This window comes from Medicago truncatula, chromosome 4 (genome assembly GCF_003473485.1).
Source record: "Medicago truncatula cultivar Jemalong A17 chromosome 4, MtrunA17r5.0-ANR, whole genome shotgun sequence".
NCBI classification, from domain to species: domain Eukaryota; kingdom Viridiplantae; phylum Streptophyta; class Magnoliopsida; order Fabales; family Fabaceae; genus Medicago; species Medicago truncatula.
In genome coordinates, this window is record NC_053045.1 from 40,897,705 (window position 1) to 40,907,375 (window position 9,671).

At 30.3% G+C, this 9,671-nt stretch overlaps 1 non-coding gene across 1 annotated transcript; it reads left to right on the top strand.

The window, feature by feature from the left end:
• Positions 1-2,329: 2,329 nt before the first annotated feature.
• Positions 2,330-2,411, top strand: TRNAS-AGA (transfer RNA serine (anticodon AGA)). The gene has a single exon. It is a non-coding gene; the product is annotated as a tRNA-Ser (tRNA).
• Positions 2,412-9,671: the final 7,260 nt, after the last annotated feature.

A 9,671-nucleotide genomic window follows, 5' to 3' on the forward strand; every position in this document is an offset into this window, starting at 1 on the left:
CATTCACATGTAAACACATTCTCATTTGACATAATAAAACAAAAAAATATCACGAGCTTTTGATTGGGCCAATTTAGTGTATCATAATTAATGGCTTCATTTCACCTTTGTACAAAGAAAGTTTCCAACCAATTACTGCAATCTAAGATTTGCATGACTCTTGTAGATTCCGCAATACGTTCAAGGACACAAGAGTATACTTGTAGGTCATATGAATATTCTAGAATCTCTAACTGGTCTACTTGTAATCATTATTATTTATATTTCAAATTTGTGGTTATAGTCTAGTGGATTTATTTTAGCGTGTGTTTGAAAAAAAAAAATTCAACATTCTCAACTCATGGGGGACAAAAGCTACGTAATGTAGACTTTGATTGATGTGTGTTAAAGCATTATGCCACCGGGTTTTTTAGTTAGGCAGACTCAACATAAGATGACTCGATTCTTGTTTTAAACCTAAAAATAATCACATTTTTCCATAGAAATGTAGGACTCTAAACAATTGAATTTTATTCCATTCCATTTTATATATAAGAGAGTGTTATATCAATAAAAGTTAATGTATTTGATTTAATACAGAACTTTTAAATCCCTAAAAAATTTAAAGTGTAAATTTTATCTTAAAAAATTTGAAATGCCGCGATCAAATTATAGTAGTAATTTTTAAGGACTATTTTAATTTAACATTTGAAGTTATGTATTTATTTATTTATTTATCAGATGCCAACTAAGTCTATGTTTTTATCAAGAACCAATTTAAACATTTGCTTAAAGTATTAAATAATTAATAGTTCACAAATAGAATGGGTGAAAATAGTCTATAATTTTTTTTACATAAGGACTTATTTGGGGTTGGTCTAGTGGTTGGCTTGAGATCTTGGAGTTTACTCCTCCAGAGGTTTAAGGTTCGATTCTCTCTGATGCCAATTTCGGTGGGCTAAGTCCATACAGAGCTTACTCTGGCTTTAAACGGCCCCCCCACAAGTGGACGGTGGGATTGGTCCCCTCGGATAAATCGATTCTTGGATTGGAAACCGAATTTAAAAAAAAAAAAATACATAAGGAAAGTACTACATATAGTAAAAGAAACACAAAAGTTAAAGACATGTGAGAGGAGGAACAAATGGAAGAGTGTAGCTTGTTATTTTCAAATATTTTCCAGCAGGAGGGTGTCGAAGGCAAATGGGACTAGAGTCTATGATCTTGACAAAGAGTACTCTGTTCGAGTGGCCTATCATCACTCTGTTTTATGATAAATCTTTGAGATCAGAATACTATGATATTGTGTAGAAGGAAGAGGCACCTTTGACGGTTTTGATATTGATCTATAAGTTATTACTAAACCGGCTTCTTAGTAAAGATAATTTGATACATCGTGGAATGATTCCACAAGCATCAGATTAGTGTGCGAGTGATTGTGGTCAATTTGAAAGTGCAAATCATCTGTTTGTGGGTTGTGCATTTTATGGTAGCATTTGGGTGCATATCTAAAGGTGGCTTATTATACAAGCGGCTGACAAGTTACCGATTTGTGATCATTTCCACCATTTTACATATTTAGCAAGTGATTATAAAACTTGCGTTATGCTCTTTCTGATCTGGTTGTCAACCATTTGAACTCTTTAGAAGGATATGATTAGTTGTATCTTCTCGCATTTAGATCAATCATTACAAGTTACAATAACCGGTGGATTGCATCAACCTCTTCTTCTAGATGGTTAACAAATATTAGTAACTTAGCATTTGATTTTTATCACCAGTGAATTAATCTCATTCAGTGTTTTACCATGACTCCTAACTAGTTCATTTGTATTAAGTTAGTTATCATTTGTTGCCCTTGTTAGCTCTCTTTGAGTAACTAAAATTTAATTTAAAAAAATATGTTCATAATTTACATGCATTAACACAATAATCATTGAGGGATCAACAACACACCTGTCACACTAAAGAGACTAAAAATGAAATAAATTACTTTATTAAAATAGATTGTTTCTTTATTATCTAGCAATGTCCATCAATTATCGAAACAAATATCTTTTTTGCCGTTATTTCAACATCAATATATAAATGATATATGTGATCAATATTTCTCTCTTAGCATTCGCCTTAGACAATTTACATTCACTCCAAAAATACACAAAAAAATAAAAAATCATTGCACTTAAATAAAACTAAAATTTTGACTTCAAAATATAATTTCTATATGATTATTGTCTTTTTTTTTTTTGTGAAGGATATAAGATTATTGTCATGGACGTAATGATAAGCTTTTACGTGAATTACATGTAAGGTATAAGTACTATTCTAACAAACAATTGAACATCAAACAGTGGACGTGCCGGAGTGGTTATCGGGCATGACTAGAAATCATGTGGGCTTTGCCCGCGCAGGTTCGAATCCTGCCGTCCACGTTTTTGTTTAAGTTCATTTTTTTTCCTTTTATCAACATCGTACATTAAGTCATTAACCCTCGCTCTTTCTTTCTGGTAGCTAATTTTGTTTTATCCTCCACTCGATTTCTAAACAATAATTATACAATATACAAAACATTTTTCATTGATTATATTTCAAGTAACATAAAATTAAACATATGCTAAGTCAAATTAAGATGTAGTATATATGTAGACGCCTTAGTTGAAGGCAATGAAAACATAGTTTTGGCCTTAGTGTGACATATTACACAATATGATGATGATGCTGTGTTTTATCTTCAACCAAATGATCATTTTACTGTTCCTAATGGAAGTTCAATTATAACAATCACAAAATTAATGCAGTTACTCTAACTCCATTCAATTGAGCACTTCCTAACTAATTGGAATTGCTCACATGACAAAAACAATAACAACCAGGAACTATGGAGCACATTATCTGAATTAACTCCACCTTGTTTATAATGTTGTTACATCCAATTAAAAAGTGGATCACTATAGTGCTACTCTTTTGGTTGATTAAGGGTCCCTTCAAAACTTATGATCCCTCACCTCATGTTCCATAATTCTTTTTTTTGAGATTCTTCTTCATTCAAAATAGGTCAATAGCAAACACAATTATTGGTTGTATTAGTACTGTAAAGTGGCTTTATAATTTCACACCCATAACTCTTTTTATCTTACTCAGAAACTCAGTACATTTCTTTTGGTTGAGAAAAAACTTATGGTACGTTAATAACGCCAGAAACAAATAAAGTTGATGTATATACACAACCAGAAAAAGGCTTATAAGTGGGCTCTATATTTCAGCAGATTCCTTTCCCATTACTTTATATAAATTAAATGTGATGTGAATCTCATTCTTAGCTGAATATAATGCTGCCACAACTTTCTTTCATTGATTACTTTTTTCCCTCTTTCTCTGAATGCTCAAACATCTTGATTGACATTGCCAAAATAATCATTGGTATGTTGTCTTTTACTGTAGCCAAGGATTATCTTTTTACATATTTTATTACGTGTAAGCCTAATTCTGGTCAACTATATGTGTATATGAAGTTTTGAACATACATACAAATTAATGCTATGTCATACCCTGCACTTAAGAAAAATCCAATTACTAACACGTCTCATGCTTTGAACTTTTTTTTTAGCTTTGTTAAACAAATAATTAAATTTACTTTAAGTGATTACCATTACCATGACTCTTCTCCTACGAAATGGTCAGGGTTAACCGTTAACACCACAATAATAAAAGAGAAAGACATACATTGACTTTATTGTTCAAATCGCATTATCTCATTTATTATTTGCACTTCTTTATAAAACATATTTGTACTCTTAGATATACTGTAACTTGTGTGTATGTATGTAATGGATAATGCAGTGAGAATCAGAAATAGAACTAATCGGTGCATAGTTTTGTTTTAGGAAATTATTCAATGCATAGTTATCTTCCAGTAATGTAAGCCACAACATTTTCGAGAGGTTCGGTTAAAGAAGTAATGGACGGCTATGAGAAAGCATCATATCAGATCATATACATCACATACAATTGTTTTAACTTTTTATCTCCTTCATCAAAATCCCACTTGTCATTATTCACCACAATAACTGATCTACATGTAAATAAATTTTGTATTAAAAATTGATATTGATTATATTTTTTTTAATTTCTATTAAGATGTGTAAATCTCTCTTGTGGTTCAGGAGCATGAGAGCTAGTGTTGCTCCGGATGTTACTCGGTCTCTCCAACAAGTGGTATCAGATCTCTAACTCAGGTTGGTTGGTACTGCACGAGTAAAATCGTTGAGTTCAATGACGGATTCAGAAATTTTAAATAGTAGAAGCACGATATATAAAAATTTGTAGAATTATATTATGGAAACATTGAATGTTTTTTTTTTCTTCCATTTCAATATCAATAAAAACACCCCTCATTTTCTATATATAAGTAACTAAATAATCATCTAATTAGTCATCTTCCATTTGATTTTGCATCCGATTTTTTTTTTATGATATTCATATTATCAAGAAAGGATTTGAGATAGGTTTGGACCAAGAGAGAAAGGGTTTGTGATAAGTGTGGGCTATGTGGTCAAAATTCTAACTAGTGGTACATTAATACTACTAAAAATAAAAAAAAATCTAAAAACTTTGTGTCGGCACAAGCCCACACAATCTTCAAAATACATCCGTCCCTGATTGAGTTTGGATCAAATATATGATGTGAGAGACTCACACTTGAGGGAGAGATTGCTGGATTAGTGTGATTGTTTATACCAAAATTGACATGTAAATGAGAAAAATATTGGATGTATAATAAGAGAGAATCTAGAGAGGATTCATATACCTAATGCTTTAAGGTTTTTGGTGAATATGTTTAAATCTATTAAGGTCTTGAATCAATCATTGGTATGTTATTACTCGGCTTTTTCTCGAACTCTCCAACAAATTCTCATATTGGATGGAAAACTTAGTTACTTGTATTAAAAGCTACCACTGATTAATGCTTTATGATTTTGAGTTAAGAAGTCCAATTCTACCGGTGAAATCTAATGTGATGATACCTCAAACTTTAGACCCACCATTAATTTCCTTAGTATATGAAAACTTAGTTACTTGTATAAAAAGCTACTACTAAACAGATAAAAAGTTACTACTAATTTCATTTATACATCAGAAAAAAAAAAGTATTCTTTATAAGCAAATATAATATATTAAACATGGAAATAAGAGATACCCAAATACAGGTTAGAGAGTGAGAGTATGTACTAACAGAGTCCTCATAAAAACTCACCTCGTTAGTTTAGAATCTTTGTGTGACACAGTGGTGTGCAATAACGTTACAAAAACATGAAACCAAGCGAAACAATGATGAAATATTTTGTTGAAAATTGCTAGTTATCGCGAAATATAACCTCACGAAAATTTATGAGCCTCTATTTGTTTGTTAAATATCTTTCATAAACTATACCATGACCTCCCTTATTTTCCATCTAGCTAGGAAGAAATTTAATCGGCTAAATATTTTTCGTTATCCGTTCAGGATAAATTCTCTTCGGATAAATAGCAATGTTCTAGAAAGAAGATTGTTAAACTCTAGGGTAAAAAAAATAAAAAAAACTAATGCATGATTTTAGGAAGTTGTTGCTATCCACAAGAGTTTAGGTGGCGTGCATATATAGGTTGTCTCCAATAGAAACATTTTAAGTGCTACTGATTAAATATATGCAAAACAGCGTGACAAGTTCTTTCTTGAATTTACAAATGTATCAGTATCTCCCATATTCTTATACAATAACCTAATGGTATGAGAAATTTAATTGCCATAGCTAGACGTGGGTCTTCTAGGAAATTGAGCCCTTGTATTATGGCACGTAACTATTTGAGGCCACGTGGTGTTACATGTTTGGTCCCATAAGACTAATTTAAAATGAAAAAGATGTACTACCCTACACTACACCCCTTGCTTGCTTATCCTTTGGAGAAAGGTACCGACCTTTTTCATATCAAACAATTAACCCAACTTACTTTCCTTTCTTGTTGTATCTAATTGTAATCTATGTAAACAGACATTCTTTCTCAATATTCGTTGAGACACTGGAATTGATTTTTTTTATTTTTTATCACTTCTATGATCAAATTCTATCTTACTATATTGAAAAAAATTATAACTCAATCAGTCAATCTATACCTTTTTTTAGGGGATCTCAATATACACATTAATGCTGACGTTTATGACGAAAGATATTGTAAATTTTCTCATCATGGGGAATGATTTTTAAACGGGCAGTAGATTGTTTTTCAAGTTTTTTTTCTTTCAAATTAAACTTTCCTCCCTAAACAATTAAATATTATCCAGATTAATCCACAAGAATTGCTTCTTCTACTCATTCCACAAGAATTGAAGAAAATGGAAGAATGGGCAATCAATCCGCCAACTTTATCTTGATAAAAAATATCCAGAACAAAACTTGATTTTAAATTTAATATATAATAAATTTGTAAAGGAGAAACAAATGGCGATACTGGAGAATTAGGAAGGTATGTACAGAGTTCAATTTTTTATAGCTTTTGTTGTTCTATAGTTAATCTTCCGTATACTCGTATTTAATAGATACATTTTTTTTTATATAATTTATAATACATTATAAGGGGTAAAAATGGATTTTAAATAAAATAATAAGGGTAAAAGTGGAAGAAACACAATATGACAATAAGCTATAAACTATAAGCTCAAACGCTATTTAGAATAGCGTCTGAAAAATACTTTATAATATCATAAAATAAGATATAAACTCATGATGAAAAAGTTGTTATCAAACAGAGTTTTTTTTTATCAGACGAGCTTATCCGTTATAAGCTACTCCCAAATACACCTTTAGGTTTTGTTTGAGTGTTTGGAGGGGAAGGGAGGAGAGAGTTTTGGGGGGTTGAAAATATATAGAAAAATGGACAAAAAATTCACATTTTTTGAAAGAACAGTTTTTTAGAGAATGAATAATCTAATACTTATGATTAATATACTTTTATTTTAAGAATATTATAACAACATAGATTGAATTTGAAAAATTCATATAAACCCTCCATAACTCTCGCCCAATACAATTTTTGAGTTCCCTCAAATGAAGGGGATTTTTTTATTATGAGTAAAAGATTAACCATCAAAACCCTCTCCTTCCAATGTCTTCTATTTCTTTCACTTGCTCCTTCCTTTTTTCCGAAACCCTCCCCTCCCCTCCCTTCCAAACTCCCAAACAAAGCCTTAAAGTCAAACTCATCCCACTAAGCTAACGAACCGAGTATTCACTATGATTTAATTTGTTTGAATGAGCATGAATGTAAAAAAGTTTTACACCGAATTTGCATGAAAATGATCCTCTTTAAACTTTGCATGTTTTACGTTTTACTTGCACGTGTGACATAAATCTTTGTTGTATTGAAGAATATGTTGTGCTAACTTATGTCCTAAGATCAAATGTTAAAGAGTTTATACATAGAATTTTATATTAAAAAAACTTTATATATGTAAAAAACATAATGTACAATTTTTAAAATAATATTTATATATTAAGTTTTTTTTAACGAAATATACTAACTTCTTTAACATGTGTATTTAATGCACAAGTAAACATTTATTTACCGAAGAATCCAAGAATATTTATATATTTTGTTGTCGATAGAACTTAAAAAGGAGTTGCAAGATATATATTCGTCTTATAGTATACATATTCACTTTAAACAAAAAGTCAAAAAGTATTATTACTATTCTTTCTTGGTTACAAAAGTATGTATACTATTCTCATAAAATAAAAGTATGTTTACTTTTTGTATCTTTATCTAAATAAAAAAAAATCTCCAATTAAATAAAGATATTAGCAGTTTTTTAACACGCTATTTTGTTATTACACCAAATTTCCCTAAACTGGTAAACCATGTCACTTTAAAAATATATCTCACCAAAAGTAAAACTGATACTCATATAAACTTTTTTTTTGGTCCAAATACACTACTTTATTTAATATTGGAGAATTTATTAAAAAAGTATAGGTAATATTTACATACATGTGTGTAAGAATAAAGTTGTTTGAGGAATGCGAGCGACACTCTTTTTTTAATATTCTTTAACACTCATTTTTTTATTGGATAAAACTAATGTATGATCCACCACTTTAACTGGAACTAATTTCCAAAGTGTAAGACCCACCATGATTTAAGCCAATTAGAAAATGAGCATTGTAGAGAGTGTTGCTAGCACTACTCAAATAAATTTTAGTGGAATATTTTGGACCAATCAGCAAGCTACTCCCTCTGTCCCATTTTAACTGAGCCTTTGACTCATTTCACACTTATTAAAAAAAAGTGTATAAATGAAATAGATAGAAAAATGGTTTTTGAGTGTCTTTATCAACTATTGGTGCATTTTTCTTTATCATAAATGTAAAGTAGAATATATTGAATTGAGAGTAGTGAAAATAATATTAATTAGTGTAATAATTGGAAAAAAAAGTAATTAATATTGTATTAAAAAGTGAAATGATTCTATTTTTCTTGGACAATATTTTTTACAAATAACTCAGTTATTGAGTTATTATGTGACGAAGTGAGTAGTTTGTATGATTGTGATGCGTTAAGATACTTAAATATGACAATTATTGAAACCAAAACTGTTTAAATATAAGGCTTATTGATGTGTTTAGCCCTTGCAATTAGGCGGCATTTAAAAATTCGTCCCAGTAATTGCTAATCCTGGCATTTTAACCCTGCAATTGTTAATCATTTAAAATTTCGTCTCTCTCCCCACTTAATCACTGCCACGCCACATGAAATTCCAAATTTACCCCTGGGTTTTCAATTCTTTCTTCAACATTTTGTCCTCTTCTTAAGGGCAAAATTGTAATTTTATGTGTGACAGTGATTGCCACGTCATCAAATTAGTGATGTGGCAGTGATTAATTTGGTCCAAGGACCAAATTTTAAACGATTAACAATTGCAGGGTTAAAATGCCAGGATTAGCAATTACAGGGACGAATTTTTAAATGCCACCTAATTGCAAGGGCTAAACACATCAATAAGCCTAAATATAATAATGGGACATAACTCGTGAAAGAACTACGTCATGTTGGTGTGAAATGTATGCCAAAAAATCAGTTTGCTCATGATGTTCATCATGTAATACTCGTAGCATGTTTAAAATCACAGTAAATTTGATAAATTACATGACACTTTAATTTTATCAAACTCACATGCACTAAAATAATAATGATAAAGTGATTGTTTTTTTAAGAAGCCTAAAAATCCTAATCTAATACACCCCCTAAGAGAGAAGGGAGGAGAGAGAGGGAGAGATAGTAAAATCTTAAAAGAAAAAAAAAAATCTTAAGAAATCTCATGTTTTCATGAAAGAATTTTTCATGCTAAAATTTCACTAGAAAATCCCACAAAATCCATCAAAATCTGATTTATTAAACAATCCTTCGAAATTTGAATGATTTTGAATACCACTAGACTTTTTTTAAGTGATTAAGAGTCTTGATTGAATACCACATGACTTTTTTTAAATGACAAATAATCTTGATTGAATAACACAAGACTTTTTTTAAATTGAAAAGAGTCTTGATTGAATACCACAAGACTTTTTCATTATAAAAAAGTCTTTTAAAATCCCTTAGAATCATGATCCTTAGAATCATGATTCAATACACCCTCCTTAGGGGTGTACATGGGTTGGATA